General features: G+C 38.0%; 1 pseudogene; it reads left to right on the forward strand.

Annotated features, from left to right (window-relative positions):
- The first annotated feature begins 4,983 nt into the window (after positions 1-4,983).
- On the forward strand, positions 4,984-5,683 carry LOC131507963 (rRNA-processing protein FCF1 homolog; annotated as a pseudogene).
- Positions 5,684-27,512: the final 21,829 nt, after the last annotated feature.

The following is a 27,512-nucleotide window of genomic DNA, read 5'->3' on the forward strand; positions in this document are numbered from 1 at the left end:
ATGTGTGGAGATTTTATAAATATACATGGGGAAAGTGTTGTGTCGGTCGGGATCTCCAACTTTTTCTATTAAAGGGCTTAAGGAAGGCAGAAGATGCAAATTCTTTCAAAATCTCACCCTGGAAATTTAAAGATGTATTTCTTTATTCTCCGAATTATTGAGCAGATAACTGTTTACTCAAATACATGCATGTACACACACACACACACACACACACACACACACACACACCTCCTGAAGATCACACATCAAATCTCATAGACTATAGAATATAAACTCCTAAGAAGGGGAAAAAATTTTTTTTTCTGTCCCATAATCTACAGTGATGCTTTTGAGATAGATACGTCGATGTCAGGGCTTCCTTGTGCATTATAGAATGTTCAGCAGCAACTCTGCCTTCTACCCCTGGATGCCAATACCACCAACCCTCTCCCTTTATGACCACCAAAAATGACTTCAAACATTGCCAAATGTCCCCTCTGGGGCAAAATTGTGCCCAACTGAGAACTACTCCACTAAGTTGATACATCAAGACGGTAGGTGAAACTCAACTCTGTCAATAACTACGTTTAAATAAACTAAATACTTCATTAGAAGTCAAATTTTTCGATTAGAAAAAATATAAGACCAACTATGCTCTCCTAAAGAAGTTAACTTTTAATGTAATGAAAAAAATCTAAAAGTAAAAAATAGGAAAAAATGCCTTATACAAATGCAAATAATAAAAAAATAGCTGTAGCTTACAGATCTTTATATTTCTCCTTTCGTATCAGGGTCTTTAAAAATTATTTTCAGCACTTTCTTGTCCAAAATATTCCAGATTTGGAGTTAGTAATATTGAATCCTTACTCTCTCAATTGTGCGGGGAATAGTGCTAGCCTAGTACTAGGTTTAGAGAGTGAACAAAATCACTTTTCTCAGGAGAGTGTATGAGAATTCTTTGCACTACCTTTACAACTTTTTGGTAAACCTACAATTATTTCAAACTAAAAAAGTTAAAAAACAAAAACAGGCAGTCCTGTGTCCTGTCGATTCTGATTCGTTTATGTCCTATAGACAACTTTAACTAAATTTGGAGAATGATGATAGTACATAAATAATACAAAATGCTCAAGGTAAACACATAAATCCTCACCAGGAGCTCACGAGATAGCTACAGAAACAGAGAGACAAGCCGATCTGAGCAGACACAGAGGTAAACTATGACTTTACTTCATTAGTTCCAGCTATCAATGCATTCCTGGTGAAAATCAGCAAGTAACTCGGGCCTTTACCAGCTACTGGGAGGCTGACCAGCTGGTTGTGCTTATGTTGAATATACAGGCGTCACAACTTCAGTGCCCTTCCCTATATGTTGCTGCCACCTAGTGATCAAATCTTTCCATGAAATGTGGAGAATAATTAAAAATAAGAATCCAGATTCCCATCTTAAGAAGCTAGAAATATAAGGATCAATTAAACCCAAAATAAGTAGGATAAATACTAAATAGTAAACAGAAGTCAATAACATTAAAAATGGACAAACAATGGAGAAATTCACTAGGGCAAGAGCTGGGTTTTTGATCAATTAAAAGATCAATAAAATTGATAAACTTATGGCCAAACTGATCACGAAAAAGGAAGAGGAGATACAAATTATCAATATCAGGAATCAAATAGATGTCAGCACTGCAGATATTATAAACATCCAAAAGTAATTGAGGGTGACTACAAACAATTGTATGCCAGTAAACCTGAAAATCCAGATGAAATGGACAAATTCCATGAAATATAAAAATGACCAAAATTGATACAAGAAGAAAAAGCCACTCTCAAATAATCCTATACCTATCAAAGAATTTGAAATAATTAGATAGATAGATAGATAGATAGCTGATAGAGAGATGATAGATAGATAGATAGATAGATAGATAGATATAGAGAGATGTATACATCAGTATATACATCTATATACTTTTCCTCGGACTTGTAGGTAACTCAAAGGATATCACTGACGAATTCTACCAAACATTTACAGAAATAAGACCAACCTTACACAAACTCCTTCAGAAAATAGATTAAGAAGCACTTCCCAACTCATTTTATGAGAACAGAATTACTTTCGACCTAAAGCCAGACAAAGATACAACAGGAAAGAAAAACTCAGACTAACATCTGTCATGAACACAAATGGAAAAGAAAACAAAAAACATTAACTATTGGCAATCTAATCTAGCAATGGTATAATATAACCTAGTGTAAAAAGAATAATACGTTATGACCAGCCACAGTTTATTCCAGGAAGGCAACATTGGTTCAACATTCCAATGTCAATCAGTGTAATTCATCATATTAACAAATTGAAGGAAACACATGTGATATTTTCAATAGATGGAGAAAAAGCTTTTGACAATATTTAACACCCGTGATTAAGGACATTTATGAAAACTTTATAGCTAACGTTATACTTCCCTAAAATAAGCAAGAATATCTGCTCACACTTATTGGCAGATAGAAGTTTTAGACAGCACAATAAGGCAAAAAATTAAAAGGCTTGCAAGTTGAAAAATAAAGAGTAAAACTGTCTTTATTTATAGAAGAGAAAATAATGTAGGTAGAAAACCTTAAACGATCTTCAGTAAAAGTAATATGACTAAAGTTAAGTTCCACAAGTTCATATTTACAATACTTATTTACAATATTTACAATATTTATTACATACTTATAATTATCAACAAATCAAAGTGAAATTTTAAAGACACAATATACAATAGCAACAAAAATCATGAAATAAATAGGATAAATTTTTAAAAATATGTATGAAATTGATACACTCAATATTAATGTCATAAAACTTGGACAAGAGAAATTAAAGGGACCTAAATAAATTGAGAAATAAACCATATTTATACAAAATTGTTACAATGTCAATTATCCTGACATATAAGTATTTCCTACTCTTATTGTCAGTAACAAATTTTTATGATTGTCATATATACTTACCTTATCACATGACAAAAATGAAATGACTCAGACAAATACTAAAAATCATTCTTATACCAGGCATGGCTAGAGGCTTATGCTTTTTTATGATAAATCAACTCTTCTAAAGTTCTTGAACTGTGTGCCAAGGCATAAGAGGTTGCCACAACAAACTCACGGTATATTTTAGCTTTTCTAGGCAAACACAGTGACTCTGTATCTATCTGATGTGAAATATACCAGTTAGAAGTAGTTTACAATTTCAACAATGGATTGTGCTACCTTCCTTTGATGATGTGTCTTTGCGAAGATGTTTTTTTCAGTGGATGCTGTTTTACAAAGTGTGTGGACATCACTGTAGAGCAGGAAATGAGAATGATGGTGTCCAAACTCATTCCAGGCTTTAAGCAGTTTAGACAGGCCTAATATTAATTGTGGTTATTTAAAGTGAAATGAAAGTACCAGCTTATCCTTTTAATAAACATGTATCATGCTTTTCAAATTGCTATTAAGTTGTCAGCACATAATGCTTATTATGTTGTTTGTACCTAACTACTCAATAAGCAGAACTTTTAAGTATTTCTTTAGTCATGGGGACACCCTGAAAATGATTGGGTTACAAAAGATGCAGTGAATCAAGAATATCTGAGAACTATGGAACCAATCATTTTTAAAGTATATCTGTTAGGAGGGTGCCTGGGTGGCTCAGCCGGATAAAGTGTCTGACTTTTGATTTCAGCTCAGTTCATGATCTCACCATTCGTGGGATTGAGCCCCACATTGGGCTCTGAGCTGACAGTGTGGAACCTGCTTAGGATTCTCTCTCTCTCCCTCTCTCTCTGCTCCTCCCCTGATCACTCTCTCTCAAAAAATAAATAAATACATTTTATGGGGTACCTGGGGGGCTTAGTTGGTTAACCGTCTAACTTCGGCTCAGATCATGATCTCACGGCTCGTGAGTTCTAGCCCCAAGTCAGGCTCTGTGCTTATAGCTCAGAGCCTGGAGCTTGCTTTGGATTCTGTGTCCCCCTCTCTTTTTCTGCCCCTCCCCTGCTCGCACTCTGTCTCTCCCTCTTTCAAAAATAAATAAACATTAAAAAGAAGAAATAAACTTTAAAAGCATAGCTATCAGTGATTAGTACAATCAAATCTGTACTACTTTAGAACAGAAGCAAATTTTTCTCTGAAGGATCACACATTAAATAATGTAGGCTGCGCAGTCCATATTTGGTCTCCGTCACATATTGTTCTTCATTTGCATGCTTGCTTGTGTTTGCAGCCCTTTAAAAAGTAAAACTAATTCTTGGGACACCTGGGCGGCTCAATCAGTTAAGCTTCTGACTTTGGCTCAGATCATGATCTTGCAGTTCCTGAGTTTGAGCCCATGTCGGGCTCTGTCCTGACAGCCCAGAGCCTGGAGCCTGCTTTGGATTCTGTGTCTCCCTCTCTCTCTGCCCCTCCCCTGCTCCCACTCTGTCTCTGCCTCTGTCTCTGTCTCTCTCTCTCATAAATAAATAAATATTTAAAAAGGTGTTTTGTTTTGTTTTTTTTTTTAAAGTAAAAATAATTCTTACCTCATAGGTCATTCAAAAACCAAGCTACCAGCCAGTTAGAGAGCACAGGTTTCAGTTAGTCAGCCCCTGCTTTAGAAGCTTGAGAAATACGGCTCATTTTATGGCTCTTGTTTGGTACAAATTTTGTGATCCAACATAATAAAAACACTGATGATGGAAACTGCAAAACGCTTTTAGTATGACCGAATGCTAAGATATTATTTTTTACATTTTAACGTCACCGATATTGGTTATTGTTAGTCTTGCAATTGCTTCTGCCTAGGTGAGGGTCATCAGGAAGTTGCCATTGCCTGAGACAGCGTGAACTTGATCACAGACATCTGTGTTATTTCCACCTCATTTGTGTTCTATTGTTTGTGCTACACATGTTAAGTTTAATTACTGTTTAAAATATATTCAAAAAAGAAACAAGAGTGCGGCAAGAACATGAGAAAGCAAAAGAAAATCAAAGAAGTATGAGACCATGAAGCCAATGCTTAGTCTCTGAGATCAGAGGCTTAAAGAGTAGGGCATATTAAAACCTAAAAGGAAAGAAAAGAAAGATCCCAGTGCACACTCAATGAAAGAGAAGTACCTCAACATCCTTCTTGCTTATTCTTCCAATATAACACACAGCTAGGCTCACCTTACCATGCCCTGGTTGATATCAACTATATCAACTTTTCCAGTAAAGCCAAACCTGACATAATACATCAATGATGGACTGTCCATATGACAATTGTATCCCCGATATAACTGATTGTGTCATGACTGAAATTGATAAATTGGGGCAAAAGTATCCAGTGGCTCTAAGGATTGCCAAGGATCCAAGATTTGAACAATTACCAGGCACACACATAGCAACTATGTAGATGACTGCTTAACAGACAGTAACTCAGCACAAATGTTACATTGTGGCCACCGTTGACCCCGGACCTTAAATGAAGGATTCAGGAAATCCCTGGAGTTGCCATCATATACATTTCTAACCACAGTTACAATATGGAGTGGATGCCAATGATTATGGAGCTCCTTGTTCTAATTCTTCAAAGATAGAGTTGACTTCCTCGGCCTTCCTTTGCCAACCCTTTCTGTTGCCGGTTCGTATAGCAATACGCTATAGCATTATTTATTCTCCTTACATGGGGTTAAATTCTCTGACTTTTTGAAGCTGTTTTGAAATTGATATTTTGTGTCATTTTAAATTTTGTTGCATCTTTTTATAAATCAGAGGATTGCTCACAGAAAACCTATCTGCAAAAAAGTACATAGTAATTTGTCACCGATAACAAAATCTTACTGTCCAGAGGTGTTTTATTGACCTCCTCTTCACCCAATGCATGTGGGAAGGATCCCGACCACAGGGCTATGGGGATGGCCAAACCACGGTACATGGTGCTGGGCAGGTGAGGTCATCAGCAGTGTATTCGTCATGCGTACTCACAGCCTGGGGCAGGGGGACGCTGTGCCATGCAGAACCACGTAGGGGTTGCATTTAGGAACAAAGTTAAAGACCAGGGACTGTGGGAAATAGACTTAGTATCAAGAAAGTAAGATGCTCCCTGATTCCTGGTGGAGGATGCAATTGGCTTGAAGTTCACGGGCTGGCAGGGAAGTCAAGGAAAAGAAGCAACTGTCTGGTCTCTGTAATAGGAAACCTATTTGGCTATGGGTCCATCTCTCCAGGAGCAGAGTGAGAAGGGAAACTTGCAAGTAAGCCATTCAAGTTCCTCCCTCTCGTCTCCAAATATCAAGGCACACGTAATACTGGGCCTCACTTTCAGGCTTTAAGCCACAAGAGGCAAATAACCTAACAACATGGTTATGATCGTTCTATTTGTCTATGTAAATATAAAATGTATACCCTTTCAATAGGTATAAAGTGAAAAATGCTAAGTGGAAAACCAGGATTGTATCAGAGCTTAATTGAGAGTGGTTTTTTTTCTCATAGGTACATAAAATAACAGTCCATTTTATTTTATTTTATTTTTATTTATTTATTTTATTTTATTTTAACATTTATTTATTTTTGAGACAGAGAGGGCAAGAGCATGAACAGGGGAGAGGGTCAGAGAAAAAGGGAGACACAGAATCTGAAACAGGCTCCAGGCTCTGAGCTATCAGCACAGAGCTCGACCCGGGGCTCGAACTCACAGACCGCGAGATCATGACTTGAGCCGAAGTCGGACGCTTAACCGACTGAACCACCTAGGCGCCCCAACAGTCCATTTTAAAGTCAGTGGAGTCCCAGATCGAATTGAAACATGGTAGTTTGCGTCAGCACCATGTGGTAAGACAATTTTACGGAGACTGCGTTGTTTTGTTTAAATTTAATCTCACACACACAGCACCATTAATTACATTTGCTGAAATGGTGCCTGGGTAACTCTGTCAATTAAGTGTCTGACTTGTGGTTTTGGCTCAGGTCATGATCTCACGATTTGTGAATTCAAGCCCTGCATTGGACTCGATGGTGGCAGTGCAGAGCCTACTGGGGGTTCTCTCTCTCTCTCTCTCTCTCTCTCTCTGTCTCTCAAAATAAATAAATAAACTTAAAAAGAAAAAGAAAAAGCACATTCATAGCCAAACCAGAAGTTGTATCATAAGTAATGTTACAGTGAAAAATATCAGATATTACAATAACCTTGCTAAAAATTAGAAGCTACTGATAAGATCCTGGTTTTACACTTAACTAAAGCACCAGCATCAAAAGCAGTTTTGTATAAAGTCACGGCTACGCTAGAACACAGAGAAAGTTGTTAATTTTATTAAAGTAAGCTTTAGGATAGCCAATGTTTAAAATATTTTGTTCAGGGGAGCCTGGGTGGCTCAGTCGGTTGAGCATCCAACTTCGGCTCAGGTCATGATCTCACGGTCCATGAGTTCGAGCCCCGCCTCGGGCTCTGTGCTAATGGCTCAGAACCTGGAGTCTGCTTCAGATTCTCCATCTCCCTCTCTCTCTGCCCCTCCCCCGTTCATGCTCTGTCTCTCTCTGTCTCAAAAATAAATAAACGTTAAAAAAAATTAAAAAAAATAAAATAAAATATTTTATTCATAGAACTGAACTAACCAAACACACTTTCTATATTAGACTAGTGTTTACTGGTTGTACAAATAGAAAATTATTGACAATGAGAACAACTAATCCTGACAATAAAATTCAGTCGAAATTAAATTCTTTGATAACTAAACAATAGCAAATTGGGATAAACAAATTAATCATTCTCAAAATGGCAGAATATAAACAAAAGAACTCAAGGAAAGACAAAAAGTAAATGTAAAAATAAACATACTCTGGTGAGTGGGGAAAAAGAATAAAAGTGTAAAACATCTGAAAGGACTTTGTAACAACATAAAGCACAAATATATAAGGTTAAGGTACACACACGGATAAATACATAAATATGTCCTGATGGCTTTTCATTCCTAACACAAACTTTTTTATATTTATATTTATATTTATATTTATATTTAGACATATTTTATAATAAAATTCACAGTTAGGAAAAATGTATATTGATATATGTGCTTAAAAATATTTAAGTACTGCATTAGAGAATTAAGAAGAAGCTTTTGACTTTTATACATAGATAAGGAGGAAATAAAAATACAGAGACAGGCTTCATAGGAAAAAATAACTTAGTCAAATATGTCTAAAGCATAAGGAGGTAACACAGAAAAAAATTCAAACAAAACATGTCAGTTATAAAAGTTAAGATAAATAAGTCAATCCCTCTAATAACATAAAGGAGAAAGAAATTCAGAAAGTGAATCTGAAACTCAATTTACTTTTAAAATCTAAACTTAAAATGATACGGATAACAAATTGCTAGCCAAACTCACACATGAAGAGAAGGACTTTAAAATATCAGTAATGTTAGTATATAATTTTGGTGCAATGTTGAAAGAATATGCCATAATCAAATAGGATATTGTCCGTCTCAGGGATAAAAGCATGATTTGATTATTTTTAAATTTTTAAAAAATGTTTATTTATTTTGGAGAGAGAGGGACAGAGTGTGAGTGGGGGAGGGACAGAGAGGAGAGAGAGAGAGAGGGAGACACAGAACCTGAAGCAGGCTCCAGGCTCCCAGCTGTCAGCACAGAGCCTGACGCCAGGCTCGAACTCACCAACCATGAGATCATGAGCTGAGCCGAAGTCGGACACTTAACCGACTGAGCCACCCAGGCGCTCCTCTCTCTCTGACCCTCCCCTCCATCTCTCTCTCTCAAAAAGGAATAAATGTTAAAAAATAAAAATAAAAAACAGTGTAACTTTATTAATTTACATATTCAATATAATTGGCCATAGTAATATTAAGTGTCACATTCACATTTCTGTTTTAAAAAAAAATCAAACTTGATGTAGAAGAATTTTTTCTAAGCAGAAATTTTTTGGTGGAGGGAAATAAAACCTGAGGTAAAGACCTTGAATTCAGTAAGAAAATAAAACACTACCACACACTTTCTAATTATCATCACATTTTCACATTTAATATTCACATTTTCTAGAATCTTTAGCAATTCATAAAAGCAAGTGAAAAGAAACATGATAGAAACACTAGAAAGAAACTACTGAAACTGACGCAAGAAACCATGTGAATCAAACCACAGTAAAAAAAAAAACCGCTGTGCATCCGCTAGGAGGGCTGTAATCTGGAAGGCAGATAATAACAAATGCTGGTAAGGATGTGGAGAAATCGGAAGCCCCATACACTGCAGGTGGGAACATAAGATTTACAGACATTTAGAAGATCTACGATAGTTCTTTGAAGAAGTTCAGCACAGAGTTACCATGTAATCCAGAAATTCCACTCTTAGGTATGTATGTACCTGTGTGAGATGAAAATATATGTCCACACAAAAGCTTGTACAAAAATGTGCATAACAGCACTATCATAAATAGCCAGAAAGTGGAGACAACCCAATGCCTGTCGAGCGATGAATGGGCAAACAAACACGGTGTATCTGTATACTGAAATATCCAACCATAAAGCAGAATGAAGCTCTGATACATACATGCATGCATGATCCTTGAAAACATTCTCAGTGAAAGAAATGGAACACAAAAGTCCACATACTTGATGATTTCACTCATGTGAAATACCTAGAATGGACAGATGTATGGAAACAGAATACAGACTCTGCAGTGCCAGTGGGCAGAGAGGGGGTAGGGAACAGTGAGAGATTGGTCATGGATATGGGGTATCCTTTGGGAGTGACTAAAATGTTCTGGAATGAGTGGTGCTGGATGCGTAACTTTGTGAATATCGTAAAACCCACTGAACTGTGCACTTTAAAATAGAGAACTTGGTAGTATGTGAATTCTTGCTCAATAAAGCTATCGTTAAAAAACAACCAAAACAACAATAAAAAACTGTACCAGGACTCCACCTTCAGGCCAAGATGGAGCGATAGAGACTGAATTTACTCTTGTGGCAGACACAAACAACCGGAAAAAAATCATTAAACAATAGTTTTCAAGAATTTAGGTATTTGGCAATTGAGGACAGTGATCCCAGACTAAGAAACATGGAGCTGAGCCTTACCTTTGCTCCAACCTGGAGGGATTTTCTATGACACGGCACATGAGGGAAGGCTCAGGCATTATCCAGTAGTTTCCCTGAGTCGTGATGATGAAACTGGGAGTCTAAGGAGACCAAAACACCCAGAGTTCTAAGGGCAGAGTACTTGTCCTAAAGCATATGTCCATACAAAGCCTTATACATAATGCTCATAGCAGCTTTATTTGTAATAGCCAAAAAATTGGAAACAACTCAAATGTCCATCAGTAGGTGAGTGAACAAATATGTTGTGATACATACATACAATGAAATACTACTCCGCTTTAAAAGAAATTAATTATTAATACATACAAACAACATGGGTAGATCTCAAGATCTTTGGTGTCGAGATTTAGCAATATTTTGTTTCTTGATCTAGTTGCTGATTATGAGGGTACATTTGATGAAAATTCATGTGATAAGTATACTTTTCTAAATGTATATTTCAATAAAACAAATTTACAAATCAATGACTTTTGGGGATTTTGGCAATAGCTAGTTTAAAACTAATACAATAAAGACCTCACTTGAAATAGGAAAACAATTACTCTCGGAATAAATTTAGTAAATTTATCCTCAGGTGAAGATATATGCAAACTTTGTTATAAAATGTAATTGAATATATGAATCAATTGAGTCATACTCGATGAAAATACTGAGCATCATAAAATGTAACTTTTTTCATATGATCTCATTGTCTCATTATCTCATTTAAGTCAACTCTAATCAAAATCTGAACACTACTTAATGTATTATGTCAGCCTAAGATTCCTTTGAAAACAAACCAAAAAATGAGATAGAATTGTTGAGGAAAAACGGAACAAAACAAAACAAAAATGTTTTCCAGAAAGAAAATACAGGAGAGAGACCTTGACCTACTCACTGATATGTGTCACTGTTTTTGCAGGAACAGACCCCCTTCCTATGCGTAGGGACTCCCTCTCCGGCAAAGGCTGCCTCCCTAAAAGACATAAATGTAAAATCTTGGGGTGCCCGAGTGACTCGGCTGAGTGTCTGTCTACGGCTCAAGTCGTGATCTCATGGTTCACGGGCTCGAGCCCCGTGTCGGGCTCCTCAACCTGCTTCAGATTCTCTGTCTCCCTTTCTCTCTGCCTCTTCCCCACCCCTCAAAAATAAACAATAAAAAATGTAAAAATTTTATGTTCTCAACCTCCGTGGCTCAAATTGTGGTCACATGGTTTACACCATGGTGATCAGACACACCCTCCCTCAGGGGGTCACCGGAAACGAATATTGTGTTGACAGGTGACAATAGAGGCAGCCACTCCTTTTGACGCCTAACAGCTGCAGTGGCACCAGTTCCAGTGACAATGTGTCCAGCATCAGGAATACGTACTACCTGGGTCCCAGCAGTAGAAGAGGGCTGGGGACTGATTGGAAACCTTCCTTCTGTCTGTGTAACTTGTATGCCTATTTCTCTAGCACCTCAAGAGATTCTGTCAGTTACCACTATCCTTTAATAATCCTTTCTTGCCTCTATAAACCTCCCATGGTTTTTGCATATAATAAGGTTTAGTGGGATTCTTAACGTTATAAATTCGACTCATGTTTCCAACTCAGCTAACACGAAAGTTATCACTGGAAATGATTGCAATACGTAAGCTTTCTACCAGGGAAGTTGGTGAGGTTTAGGATTTACCTGGCCTTGTTCATGCTGACAACAGTGAAAAATCCTGGTACAACTAAGGGCTGGAACTCTGGCAGCTAGTGACAGGCACTGGCTGTCTGTGGTCACCTCTAACAAAAGGCCCAAGGAAGGCAAAACTTGGGAGTTTATGTGGCCGGCAGATGGAAGAATACATAGGGCGTGAGATTTCAAGGGATTGGAGGTGAGCTGGTTGTTTCTAATTTAGGTGGACAACCTAAAGACAGAGAGTAACAACGTTAACGTCTAAGGTTCTTAGCACAAGACATAGATTTGAAAGGCGAGTTTTAATAACTCTAACACAGTTAGAATCTCTCACCTCTTGCACCCCAGTGCTGGGATAGCCAAAGAAATACACTTTGCAAATTTCACAAGCTATCATATGCCCATTTGATTATTTTCTGTTATTATATCTCTCAAAGAGTTTTCTAAGATATTTGTTGTTATGTTTCACTCATGGTGTTTTCATTTTTCTTGATATTGTAAACAGAATATTGTATATTCACATGATAGCTGATTACAGAGGATGTCTACTAATCTTCCTATATAGGTATTATAATCATTCACTTAAATCTCTTGGTTCTAAATATTTCTCAAAATAATTTATTCATTTTCCTGGTAGGTGCATTATCTACATATAATAAAAACTTTCTGTCATTCTTCTTAATATTTACATACGCTTTTGCCCGGAAAACATATTGCTTTATTTATTTGTATACATCTTTTAATTCCAAGTATAGGAAAATATTTTCCATTTTTGAATAGATGTTGAGTTTTTATTTTCAAATACCTTCCCAGCATCTTTTGAGTTTACCCTATTTTTATTTCACTTGGCCTATAAATGTAGTGAAATATGTTAATTGATTTTCTATCAATGTTCTGCCTTAGTCTGGGCCACAGTATGTTATTAACAGCAAGTCTCCTTCCCAGGGGATAAACCTAAGTGATTTTAGGAAGGTTTCAGGAACCGACTGGAGTCCACACCTCCAGGTCCTTAGCACTTCCTAGTGCTGACCTGGCAAGAAACAGTAGGAGAAACCATCATTTCCTGTTTTCACCTCAACCTGCCCTACGGCCAGAAAACACAGGAGCCAGGGTGTGAAATGAAAAAGAAAAAGAAAGAATAGCAATTTAAGAGAAGACAAACCACCAACTTTGTTAGGGAGGGGTGGGTTTTTTTAGTGTCCCTTCACCAAATAGAATCTATGGTGATTTTATAAGAATCAACTGACTTCCATTTTGCCGTTACCTTATCTATCCGAGTTTTGTTCCTTGAAGATCGTACTTGACCTTTTATTTTAGTTATGTCCCAACTCTTATATTAGATTTCCAATATGACATATTCCACTTCTTGGAACAGCTAATGCCTGACGACTTGTGCTATCTGTGTAGGGCAGGACTGACGTAGCAGGCAGAGTTCCCTAGGCATGCCTACCTGATAGAGAGAAATTTTTGATAGAACCACATGCACTCATGTTTGAAAATTATAGTGATTCTTAAAATCACCAGGCTACGTATTAAAAATGAATTATCTGTTCCCTTCTGACGGTCCAAGGTCACCTGTTCTTCTAGGCTCAGCTCATCTCACTGACCTTTTTTTTTTTTGACTCCTACAAAATGTACTGTTCTCCCTTTCCTCTGAACAGCCAGAAAATTCAGACTACTCGATCACATACATTTCAGCACTCGTGTATTTTTAGTGTCATCCAATTATATTATGATACAGTACTTCACTGCTTTCAAGTTTGGTCAATTAGATTTTGCCTCGATCAGCTTCTTTACCCTGACAAAATCCAACATCAAGTTGAGTATCTGATAGCCAGCAGTATATATGATTAAATAGAATCATTTGTTGATTCATAAAGTCTCAAAAGCATAAGAACAGACAGGAAACTTGGAAATCCATCTTTTCTACTTCACCGCCTCTTTGTCCACATTGATGATTGAGGCGAATCAAAGTTTTAATACAAAGCACAAAAAAAAAAAATTAAATTGTAAGAACCTATAAAGAAATGAACTAAATGGTATTTTTTTTAAATTGAAGTCTAAATAAACAATAGTGATAACAAGTACAATGATTTTAATACTGTGTTCCCTGGAGTTCTGGGATTCTCTAAAGTGTATAAGGGGCTTTGGGGGAAAGGAAAAGGCAAGAAAACTGGGTAAACTTAGCACAGTCTAAGCCAGAATGGTTCCACTGTCATTTATTTTATAATTGGGGTTGTATGGAATATTTCTTCCATAAAAAGAGGCTCAGCTGATGAAACTAATTGATAACTTTAAAAACCACTCATTTGGTTAATTGCTTTTCTTTTAGGTATAAAGAAAACGGGTCAGCTCAGACAAGTAATACACTGATGCTTGATAGTTGCAGACTTAAGAGACAGATTTAGGAAACATTTATAAAGACCTGGCTGTTTGTTCAGTACCTCTATGCACCTGCATGCATCCAACATGTAGCCTCCAGTCTGGGGACAGAAAGATCTGTCCTAACAACTGGGGGAGGGATTAGATTATCAAGAAACATACTTACTGTACCTATCCCTTCTCATTCAGAAAGAGGCTACTGTTATTTTTAAAACTTTAAAGATGTTAGTTTTTTAAAATGTTGTTTAAAAAATACTTCAAAAATAGGAAAGACTCCCTGGCATTTTAGACACGTAAATAATTTTGCTTAGAAAATATTAATCTGAACGCCACATGTGCTTGAGCTGTATATCTTTACCCCTTTAAACTGACATGTTACAGGGAACAATTTCTTTGCCATGGGTTTAGGCTTCACGGCAAAGTGATTTCTACCTAAGGAAGCCACTTGAGGGCACCAAAGGCATTTCTCTCAAAGTCGGCATCCGTTTGGAGGAGACTGATTTCCACCTCATTGTAAATTGAGAGGAAGTGGGTGGGGAAGCCCAAGGTCTGGGAAAATGACCATAATAATAGTACCTTGTGTTTACATAGCACCTTTCTTCAATTAGCTCAGCATGTTTGGATATGATTATTCAGCTGGGAGCTTCCAGTTGTGGGAAATGAGGCACAAGGCAAACACGTGGCCTAGGTGGGACAGAGGGTGAGAGTCATTCTTATTCATTTCAAATGCTCATTCATTATTTTTACACTAAAAAGCTGATGTGTGGCCTTTCCTGGCCATTTCCTTAGAAACAATAAGTTGAGAAGTCAGAGTCCCAAACTCAAACACATTTAATGGAAAGCCTCAAGTTCTGCTAGCAAAAGAAATAACACTCCACACAGCCAAGAAGAGAACTATAATAGAATTCTTTTCAACTAAGTGTAGTTCTAAAGTGACAAATTGAATGCACCAATTCCAAAGCAAGTCATGAAAATAACATAGCTTCAATAATCCTCAGTTACACTTTACTTCTATTCCTCAAGCAAATCTCACATTTGTATTGTAAATCACTCATCTTTTATCCGTTCTCTGCCAAAAACTGACAAGAAAAATTGAACCTGTATGGAAAAACCTAAACTCTTGTCCCACATAAGAAAATACTATTCAGGGGGCACCTGAGTGGCTCAGTGGGTTGAGCATCAGACTTCAGCTCAGGTCATGATCTCCTCATTCAGGGGCTCGAGCCCCGCCTCAGCCTCTGTGCTGACAGCTCAGAGTCTGGAGCCTGATTCAGTTTCTGTGTCTTCCTCTCTCTCTCTGTCCCTCCTCCACTCATGCTCTCTCTCTCTCTCTCTCTCTCTCAAAAATAAATAAACATTAAAAAATTTAAAAAAAAGAAAAGAAAATAGTATTCAGGAGTTTAATGTGTTAGTTAAATGCTCCAACATGATTAAGTAGAGAAACATCTAGATAAAGGATCATTTAATTAACAGACAATTAGGTCTGGCTGAGTCATTGACTCAGAAGATTGCTATAGTGAAAGTTGCCAAGGAGAGCATTTGCAATGATTGATGTGCAATACATGATTAAGATGTTTTCTTCCTGCAGAGTCATTTAGGGTCTCGCCTGCTAATGGAAGGTCTCACGTGTGCTCCAAATACTAAACACGTGCTAACTTTAACGTTTGAATCAGGCTGTGGGTGTTTACTCACATGTACGCCTGAGGCTGACTGTCCCTTTACAGGTTTAAACCCCACAGATTCAGCCTAGATGGTCATCTGTTTCACCAAATACATATTTTTCCTTTAAATTTCAGACGATGCTTGAATCTGGCTTTCTTAATCGTTCCAATGATTGTAACAGATGTCTGTTATATAAAGGGTTTCTCCAAGGTGTTGGGGGATTGAAATAATTGCAGTTAATGGATTTTCATGCTATGCAAATATCCAACTCAGAGACTCTGCAAATTGTGAAATGGAAAGCAATCAACTCATGCTTCTTTCTCACTTACCTCTTTCCCTCCTCCAAGAGGTAGCGATTTATTGGATTTTATACCAATACATTATACCAGCGATTTATTGGATTTTAGGGAAAAACCATTCATTTGTACCTTATTTATTCGGATACCTGCCTCAGATGTCTATTTCTCTAGGACCGGTGCTGATTGACTTCTATAAACTGCCTATAACATTACACACTATATCTCAACATTGTATAAATATACAGGATGTAGCCCTGGAGACTGGGGGTTTTAAGGGCGTTTGATCAGCTGAATAGCTCAAGAATATATAAATCTAAAGTATAAAAAGTAAAGTGGTACTGACTTAGACTTGTGCTTACCACCAACAAATTCTTTTTTTAAGTCATTGATTTCTCAAATTTTAAAGCTGGAGAGTCAAGCCACAGCAAGGTAAAGTAACCTGTTCATGCATAGCCAGTGGTAGATTAATTCTTTAAACTAGGTCTTCTATAGTAGTAGCCTTTATTGTATTGTTTTAATTAATCTTTATATTCCATGAAGATTTTTTTTTAACTTCCAGGTAATAAGTAGGAGGGAAAAGCCAAATTTTCTTAAGGTAGAAGATAAAATCAGTTTATTGGATTCCATAAATATTTTTGAGGCACTACTCTGTGTCGTGTTCTGCTTAACACAGATGAAGAGGTAAAGTTTGACTTCCAAGATTTCAGAACTACTTCTTATATTTTCGAATCAATTTAGAGAAGATACAACCTGGTACCGCAATTTCAAATTTCCTGATTAGCAGTGTTTTCACAACCGGGAAAAATCCATAGGCAAAATTGAATAAAATATGGCATAACTCTTAAAACATCTTTTTCACCGTAGTTTTTCCCCACAGTTCTTCCACGTAAACATTCAAAGTGCAAATTTTACATGAAAGTGATTAAGAACATGATTTCACTAAAACTTCGAGAGCTTTAATCATTATTATTCACATATATATCATCTGTGACTTCCTGAATGTAGGGATTTGTCTTGATCATCCTAATGTCTTAGCACATGTAAGACTGACAATAAATGCCTGGTAAATAAATGATGGAAGATTGGGTCAACATATGGATGTTTAAATATTACTATAGGGTCACTCAAGGACAAAGAAGGAGATAAGATGGAAAACGAACACGAGTAGAAGTTTAAGGATCAACTATACATAGGTCATTGCAAAAAGGAAAGAAGTTGGAGAAAAATATGATAAGCTATCAGAAGTTTGGTTTGGTAGTAGTGTTAAAGGTTAAAAATGATGGGAAATGTGGTAGTTACTAGAACTCTCCATAAATATTGCAGCTCTTTCTTCTTTGTGTGGCATATTAAAGATTGAGTCTCCCTGACTTGTTTTGACTAATGAAATATGGTTGGAAGTGATGTGTGTTATTTCCCACTGACAGTTTTGAGAACCAATGAGAACTTCCCCATGCTTCCTTTTTTTCCTTTTGATGACTGAAGGTTTAGTCAAAAGCTGCTTCATAAGCTTAGAACTAAGCATGCAGACATAATGTGCCTCAGAGCCCCCTGCCAACTCACACAGGGCCTGCAGCATGACTGAGAAATACAGCTTACTTGTTTAAGGATATAGATTGTGGGATTGTTTGTTACTGCAGCATCACCTAGCCTATCCTGACCGATACAGAGTGTAAGAAGTAAGACCTTTATTACTAGATAAGACTGATTAAAATGGCCAAAATTTTTAGTTTTACATGACTAGATAGGAAGCAGATATTAAAAACTTAAAAACTGAGTTATTGATTGGAACTTATGGACAAAAGCGCCAATTATCCATTTGAAACATTTACTATAAAAGGAAGAGAATTATCGCTCATATATCCCTCTCAAAATTTCTTTAAAAAACATAAGTAATCTAATAATGAGAAAAAATATGTACGGATACTAGAATCAAGGGAATAGTTCAGGCAACATGCCAACACTCTGAATAGTATTGGAGAAGTATACCTGAAATATACCCTCACAGGAGATGGGACTGAGGGAATCACTGAGCGACCTTCTGTTTACCACACAGTAGAAAAAGCCTGTGTTTGGAGAACACAGAACTCTTTGCCTAGCAGAGCAGTAATAGCATCTTCTGGTGTAGAAAACAAGACACTGGAAGTGAAGAAGTCTCTGAGGACAACTGGTAAAAACCTAATTTCTTCCTTACTGACTTTTAGGGGGAAGTAGAGACTCTCCTTTTGAAGTCACACCCTTGAGTTGCTAAGTAAAGAACAAGCCAGGTAAAACGGGGCTAATATTCCACTGGCCATTGATGAGGTTAGCTACAGAGTGGTGTCACTGGCTATATTAGTGGTGTCACTGGTTATATTTAGGCTGCCATAATAGTCTCATAATTCTTTTTAAGCACAGGAACAAACCTTCCTACATGGGATACAGTCCTGTCCTCTATTTTCACCAATGATGTCAGGCATATGAGTTGGCAAAGTTACACTCTAATAAATATACATTTTTTCCCACCTCCTGTAGGGTATCGGTGACTTAACTAGGGGCCTAAATGATACCCAAAGTACCCATTTCACCTCTCCAAAGTAGAAAAATACGATTTCTTTCTATAAGATTAGTAAACAGAAACATCACTATAAATAAAGAAGAAATCAGTAAGTAAATATATTTTATGAAACACGGCCACTGAAAGAAGCAGAAGAAAGCTGTAGAAGATCTCTAATTGAACTTTCAAAGATATCTGAGAGGATATTGCCATCTATGAAATTAGAAAAAGAGGAAAAAACTCACAGCATAAAAAAAGTTAAACACAAGATTGCTAAACACACAAGAGGACAATGGAGGCAGCAAACTGCTTAAAATAAAACTTAAAAATTAGAGGACATTTTAATAATTTACTTAGAAAAATTAGAGTAACATAAAGACATAAAAGTTAAGAGAAATGATCTGAAATACAGATAACAGAATAGGGAGGTCAAATGTAGTCATTATAGGAATTTCAGAAGGAATACATTGAAGAGAACACATACCACAGAGATGGGAAGAAAGTTGCCCTAGACAAAGAAAACTTTGATATTTAGATGCAGAGGGCTCCTAACTAAAATCAGGTAATTTTAATGAAAAAGTTACCACCCCAGCAATATCTTGTCACTAGACATACTAGGGGAAGTTTTAAAAAAATTATTTCTAGAATAAAAAATATTCCATAGGTATTCAGTCAGAAAATTACACACACACTGACATAGGAAACACCGGAATTCATATTTCCAGTTTATGAAAGAAGAAATATAAATAGCCACTGAACATATGAAGAACAAGGATTTAAACAAGAGAGACAATTTCTTACTGACAGCATTGGAGTAAATTAAAGTAGTATAAAGCCAGGTATAATCAAAAACACTTGGAAATGTGACTCTAGAACATTTTAGGAGTATAAATTAGAATAAACTTTGCGTATGACCATTGAGAACACGTAGCTAATGCTTTCTGTCATTTTTTAAGAAGATTTCTATTTCCTAGAATATATCCAAGTTAAAAAAACTCACCTCTCTGTGCAAACATCTAGCCATAAGAATATTCAGCAGAAAAAAAAAAATGTAACAAGAGCATATCATCAGAAACAAAATATCTCAAGTTTGGTCTTTTTACAATCATAAATCATACATCATAGGTATATATGCTTAAATGCATAGAAGGATATTCACAAAATTAGAATACAAAAGCCAATATGTTCACATTTGTTGTTTGGATAAAGCTCCTGTAGCTAAACCACTCTCCTCGTCATGCAGAGTCCCCCTTTTCCCTAAGTAACAGGCTTTGGTTCCCTGCCAGCCCACAGAAGTATTATTCACACAAGCCAATCACACACATCTATGCGAATCAAGGTTTGCTCCATCCCGTGGATACTACGGAGTCTGTCTCCCACAACCCCTGGTTGTTCACTCTGCTCTAGGGGCAGCCCCTGTATGGCCACAAGTTGAGAGTGTTGTCCTTCTCCTCTGGGCTGTGACTAGTAAGCTGTTACCGAACTCATCCATACACCATCAGATGTCATGTGTTTGACCATTCCCATAACCCCAAGGTGGGATTCACCAATGGGGTGAAGACGAGGCAAATAAAACAAAAAGGTTGAAAGGTTTAGGTGGAATAGATTGATGGAACAATGTCCTAGAGCAGGAACAAGTTGGTTCCTATTACACATTACCTATTACACATAGGAAAATGAGTGAATTTGGCTAAGAAAGAGCACTTCACCCTCATATCGGAGAAAGAGAGGATAGAGTGAGTTGATGACCCACCTTGTAGGATAGTTTGGGTGTTGTTAATAAAGAAGGAGGCAAGGTCATCTGCTAAGATCAAGAGCCAGTAACAAGGATTGAGGCTTAAGAAGGGGATCCATTAGGATATATTTCTTACGGTGCATAAGTAACAACTAGTAGTAATCTCAGGGCAATTAATTATCTCACATAATAAGAAGTCTGAAAGCAGGCAATTCCAGGATGGGTTCAAGAGCTCAACAAATATCAGGGTACAGGTTTGTCTTCTTTTAGGATTTTATTTTATTTTATTTTTAAAAGTTTATTTATTTTGAGACACACAGAGAGAGAGAACAAGTGAGGAAGGGGCACACAGGGAGAGAGAGAACCCCAAATAGGCTCCATGCTGTCATCACAGAGCCCGAATCAGGGCTCAGTCTCAGACCATGAGATTATGACCTGAGCCGAAATCAAGAGTTAGACGCTCAACTGACTGAGCCACCCAAGTTTTAAGTAATCTCTACATCCAACGTCAGGCTCAGACTTCCAGTCCTGAGATCAAGAGTAATACACTCCACCAATGGAACCAGGCAGGCTATCCCACAGGTTTGTCATCTTTTTTTATTTTATTTAAAAAAATTTTTTAAAATATTTATTTATTTTTGAGACAGAGAGAGACAGAGCATGCCCGGGGGAGGGGCAGAGAGAGAGGGAGACACAGAATCTGAAACAGGCTCCAGGCTCTGAGCTGTCAGCCCAGAGCTTGATGCGGGGCTCGAACCCACGAACCGTGAGATCGTGACCTGAGCCGAAGTCGGAAGCTCAACCGACTGAGCCACCCAGGCGCCCCTACACAGGTTTGTCACCTTTAAAACTTTCTCCACCTTCTCCTAAAAATGGTAGGATGGCCTTTGCAGATCTAAGCATCACAGTTTCACAAGATATCTGCAAAAAGGAAGAAAGGAAGTAGAAAAGAAACCACCAGAAGCCACCAGCAAATATCCCCTTAAATGTCATTGGCCTAAAGTGGTCACGGGCTATCCTGACAGGGGAAATGTAGTTAGCATGACTGACTTAAACCAATCAGTACTTTTACTCTGGGAGGGAGCAGTTTGCTTCCTGAATACAAACGGGGTTCTGTTAGAAAATAACAAAGGGAGAAATAAGTCAGAGCAAGCAACTTAAAGACATCGTTCAAGGGAATCTGAACAAGTTTTGTAAGAGCAGCTGTGGATAATGCCTAAATACATAAAACATGAATGAAAGGATTACTGGGCAGCTGTCAGTGCAACATTGAAGGTGGAAAATCATGAATTTATAGAGAACATGATACCCTAGATTTGGGATTTTCTTTGGAAAACATAGTCTAGGAATTAGAAGTCAGTCAATATGAGGAATATCAAAAAAAAAAAAAAAAAAGATGCTAGAATGTTCAGGACAAAGGTGTTGAATGGCTGACCCTGGGATCCAGAATGTCAGAAGTTAATGGACCTAGCTATGAGATACAACAATTCAGAGAAAAAAAGTATGGCTTTGGGCATTTGGTGATCAGGATGAAGAAATGGAATGAGCAGGTGGGATAAAGGAAATAGATTTTCATAAGTAAAATAGAATCCGAATTCACTAACACTGGGCACCATTATACTTCAAGTTGAAACATGCAGAGGGGGTCTGAGAATTTTTAATATAAATACAGTGGATTTAGAGAGGTAAAGGCTATCAGAAGGATGTCTTGGTGCAGTGGAGAGAATAGCAGTAGATTTTCTTTGGTTTATTTACATTGTTCTGTATTCCCAGTTCGATTGTGTTTTCTTTAGCTCAGGGAGCAAACTTCACGTTTCTTTCTTATCCTCATCTAGGAAAGGGGTGATGAAGGGTGGTGGCTGTGGCAGTGTTAGGAACAGTCCCCTAGGATCCTAAGATTTTATAGAGGCTTTAAATACTGCTGATCACATTCGACTTGCACAGTTAGATTTTCAATACTTTTTAAATTCAGGAAATAATTTCACATTATTAATTGGATTGGAGATATTATATCTAGATATAATTCTTTCTCTTATAGCTTCCATTCACACTCTCATTTTATCTACCAATGATTCATTTCTTCCAAATACAATCAGTGGTGGTGCCTAGATTATTCAAGCACCAGTAGATGCAAGGTACTAAACTCCAGGAACATAGCACCATCAGGTGTAATTAGTTTAAAAAAGGATTCGGGGGGGGGGGGGGGGAGGTCAAACAATAGTCAAGAGATTAAATAAAATGTGATATTTGCACAAAGAAATATTCTACAACCAGGGATGGCATTTTAAAAAGTATATATTAACATAAAAAGCGCAGTGTAATTTTAAAAATCCTTTTATGCATATGCAGTGTCCAAAAGAGTTCTTTAGAATGAGAATATGGGTGATTTTTAAAACAATTTTGAAAACAATTTTTATAGCTTCAGCATCTTTCCAATATAAATAAGTAGCATGTAAGTGATAATTGTCTAACAAATAACAATAATCACAGACCTAAGGCAAACTTTGTCCTAAAAAATTAAAAAAAAAAAAATAATAACAATTGAAACAGAGGGTCAGCCAGGAGGGAAAGAAAGAACGAGAATTATTGAGGTTTATCCTTTCAGAACACCAGGGGTTTTTTCTTGTGAGGTAGGAGGGATACCCCCACCCTCTCTCTCCCCCTCCCCCGCCCCCCCTCCCCTCCCCCTTCCCCTCTCCCTCTCCCTCTTCCTGCCAGGTAGGTGGTGAGATTAGCTTCTGACTCACCATAATTCATATAGCTTCATTTCCTGTTTGGGACTCAGGCCAGAAGATCTGAGCACAGTGTGATTCACCCACCGTTTTAAATAAATATCACCCAAGGCTTCTTTCTCAGTCCCTCGGGCAATTTCCCTTTGCCCCTTCAGAACAGCGTGCTTTATTATCCTATTGATGCCTTCTAGATTGCCTAATTAAAAACACTCCGCACTTGGTCGAGAGGACTTTGAACTTCCGGAAGGCTGCCCAGGAGTCTACCCCCGCTGTGAGGGTCATTGGCTTTAGTTGGGGCCCTGTGGAAAGTAGGCAGGGAAGCAGAAGGGTGCTCCCCAGACCGATGACTTGACTTCCCCAGGGGAGGCATCTGCACCACTCTCCCCAGTGTCCGGCCGCCGTAACCGCACGCCTGGCTGTTGGAAAACAGCAGTATGAGGATGTGAATAATCCTAAAACAAACAAGCGCCAGGCAGCAATGATTACGCCCCGGATATGTCCGTGGTCTGCTACTCTTTCAGGGTTTCTCGAGGTTTTCTTCACTTTTTTCAGGCCTCTTCCCAACCTTTCTTCCTTGGAAACGTCAATGATTTCTGGAGGATCATTTCTTGCTAACCCTCTAAACTCTCTGCCGGTAGGACCCCATCCTCTGCTGGGCCTAACCTCCACCGACAGGCGGGTGAATCCTAAACCTGAATCCCTCCGGGCCCTGCGCGTTCTGATCGGACCCTCTCAGATGCCCGTTGTTTGTTGTGTGCCCACCCCCAGCTTCCGCACGCTTCGTTCCTGAAGCCTTGCCTCTGCAAACTTCTGTAGAAGGCAATTCTTGGGCTCCTGGGGTCACTTGGCCTGAACATGCCAAGAGGCTTAATTCCTGAAAGTGTGTCCCTTGGGGCAGACCACAGCTAACGATCCATACGACAATATAAAAGCCCAACTCCCTTGTTTGGAGCAGGACGAATTTCCTGGTGCGATGTACTCTCCAGAGTTCCTTCCCCCTTAGGATTGGAGGAGGCTGGACTTCACCTGAGACGCCGCACCCTTGACTGACTTTTCCCCCTTCCCTCCTGGAAGAACTTCTTTAGTAAATCACTTGCCCGTGAATTCTTACCTGAGGACCTCCTGGGAAACCTGACCTAAGACCCAGCTGCACTTAAAATTCATTTATACAACCTGCCTATTAAACATGGTCACTTGGGTGACTCACATGCACCTTAAACTCTAATTTGCCAGTCACTGAGTTCATCCTTTTCCTCCTGATCTTGCTTCCCCTTCCACATTCCCTAATTTAGAAATACAGCCAGTCATCCAAGGTAGAAACCTGTAAGTTATTCTAGATGTTTCTCTTCTCTTCAAACCCTGCATTCCCTTAATCGCAATTTCCACCCATTTTAATTCATTAGCATTTCGTAAATATTCTTCTGGTCTTCTTGTCTACATGACCACTGCCATTATGACTTCAAGCCTTCATTATTTTCTAATCTCTCAACCCTCACTTAATACTTAATCCTACCCAGGCTGTGTTGAACCGCCCTCCCCCCCAGATCTCAGTTCCGTTGTATCCCTTTTCTTCTGCCACATCTGTAAATTCACTACTGCTTTAAGTCAGTCCCACGATGTGTCATCTCTTACTCTTACTAGAATAGAGCATTCCTAGAAAAATGTCACTCAATCTTCTACTTGGGAGCCACCACAAAGTTGGAATTTCCCACCCAACCTAGATTCAGTTTACAATTTTAAGATGTCTCTCTTCTACTCGGTGACCAAACTTACCCCAATTGCCAAACCTGTTGCCTATGTGCTCTTTTGCCACCCCCCACCCCCGGCATATTTTTTCTTTCCTTAATTTTCCCAAATCCCATTTTTTTTCTCTTTCAATCTTCCCCTCTCAAGAAACGGTCTAAAAAAAAAAAAGAAACAAAAAAGAAAAGGTCTGTCTGATCCTAAAACACGCACATGCACGCACACACACACACACACACGCATGTGTGTGCACACTGGTGTGCACACAGCATACAAACACATACACCGATCATTCTCTTAACCTGCATTGCACTTTAGCTACTCTCTGTCCTGTTGCTCTTCACTAGGAATCATCTAGTAATTTAAAAAAGCAATTGACTGTCTTCGCGAGACGACCTCCAACACTGGGATTGTGCTCTTAAAGTTTTAACAACCTCATCCAATGTGTTTAGATAATGGATCCATTTGAATTTCTCTTGATGGAAAGCTATATCAATAGCCATCCACTTTTTGTTTTAATGTGAATCAGTTATTCCGTCACAAGTTATTAAATCCGTCTTTTCCATATTCATTCAAGCTTTTGCCTAATTCCTCCTCTGCAAAATGGGGAAAATAACACCTACCTTATATAGGTGACTTAAAACTTAAATGACAGTGTCCGTAAGTGCTTAGAAGCAGAACTAGCTCATAGAAAGTACACGATATATTTAGTAACTATTATACAAAACATGATTTTTTTTTTTTTTTTTTTTTTATTTTTGGGACAGAGAGAGACAGAGCATGAACGGGGGAGGGGCAGAGAGAGAGGGAGACACAGAATCGGAAACAGGCTCCAGGCTCCGAGCCATCAGCCCAGAGCCTGACGCGGGGCTCGAACTCACGGACCGCGAGATCGCGACCTGGCTGAAGTCGGACGCTTAACCGACTGCGCCACCCAGGCGCCCCAAAACATGATTTTTCTGAATTATACTCTTTTTTTACAGGTTTTTAAAGATTTTATTTCTAAGTAATCTCTACACTCAAGGTGGGGCTCAAACTCAACCCCACATCAAGAGTTGCATGGTCCACTGACTGAGCCAGCCACCCCGGAAGCAGAGTCTTATATCTCAATGGACAATATCCCCCTACTAATAGTCTCCTTACAGTTTTCCTGGATATTCTTGTACAGTGATTTTCAAATTAAAATCGCCTTTCCTTGTTCAAAACCAAACCAACCAAAATGTGGAGTATTTCTAACATATAAGTAACTTTAGGAACATCGGATTATTAAAATATTTTTGAATTTTCTTACAAGAAATATTTAAAACATTTAAATTTCATTAATTCTAAGCATCCACTTAAAGTTTTTTCTTAGATGTTTATTTCTCTATTTTGAGAAACAGAGAGAGAGAAAGAGAGCGAGCAGGGGAGGGGCAGAGAGAAAGGAGAGAGAGAATTCCAAGCAGGTTCTGCACTCCTACTAGGGGCTTGAATTCACAAACCAGGAGATCAAGACCAGAGCCAAGTTGGATGCTTAACCAACTGAACCACCCTCTAACAATCTATTTAAATATTACTTTATTTCTTTTCCATTGATTTATTTTCCTACTTCTATACTGAGACCATATCATTTTTTAAATTTTTTTAATGTTTATTTATTGATTTTTGAGAGAGAGAGAGAGACAGAGCACGAGCAGAGGAGGAGCAGAGAGAGAGGGGAGACACAGAATCCGAAACAGGCTCCAGGCTCCGAGCTGTCAGCACAGAGCCTGACACGGGGCTCGAACTCACGAACTGTGAGATCATGACCTGAGCCGAAGCTGGATGCTCAACAGACTGAGCCACCCAGGCGCCCCAAGACCCTATCATTTTAACTGTGGTTGCTCTGAATCATATTTGATATCTCATAGGATTAATTCCCCTCTATTTACCTTCATTTAAAAAGGATGTGGCCATTTTTAAGCATTTCTTCTTCCAAGCAAATACCAAACTATCTCTTTGAAATTTTGTGACTATTGTCATTTACAGAGCTGGTATAATCTTTAGTGTTCTTACCTTTAAACATAAGGATACTTACAACATTTATTATGTTTATCTTACGTTCTACAATTGCATTTATTAATTCATAACTAATTTTACCTAGTCCTATTGAATTTATTTCCATATTTTTAAGGTTTTTAAAAATGTTTCTTCTATTATATGTTTAGAATTTGTTTTTGCTTCTGGAATATAATGAGTTAATTTTACATTTCTCTAGCATCTAACTATTAAAGTCTTTTATTAGTTTTAATAATTTTTGGTTGTTTATCAAGAATGCTTGGAAAAAATGCATACTCTTCAATTGTTGGATTTAGCCTTCTCTGTTCAATTAAACCATATGAAATTAGTTGTAGGTTTTTTTTGTTTTAATATCTTTTCAATGTTTATTTATTTTTGAGAGAGGCAGAGACAGAATGCAAGTGGGTTAAGGACAGAGAGAGAGGGAAGGACAGACACAGAATCCAAAGCAGGCTCCAGGCTCCGAGCTGCCAGCACAGAGCCCGATGCGGGGCTCAAACCCATGAACTGTGAGATCATGACCTGAGCCAAAGTTGGACGCTCAACCGACTGAGCCACCCAGGCGCCCCCCCCTTTTTTTTTATTAATATTTTTTCAATGTTTATTTATTTTTGAGAGAGGCAGAGACAGAATGCAAGTGGGTTAAGGACAGAGAGAGAG

This window comes from Neofelis nebulosa, chromosome 3, assembly GCF_028018385.1.
Source record: "Neofelis nebulosa isolate mNeoNeb1 chromosome 3, mNeoNeb1.pri, whole genome shotgun sequence".
In the NCBI taxonomy this organism is placed as follows: Eukaryota; Metazoa; Chordata; class Mammalia; order Carnivora; family Felidae; genus Neofelis; species Neofelis nebulosa.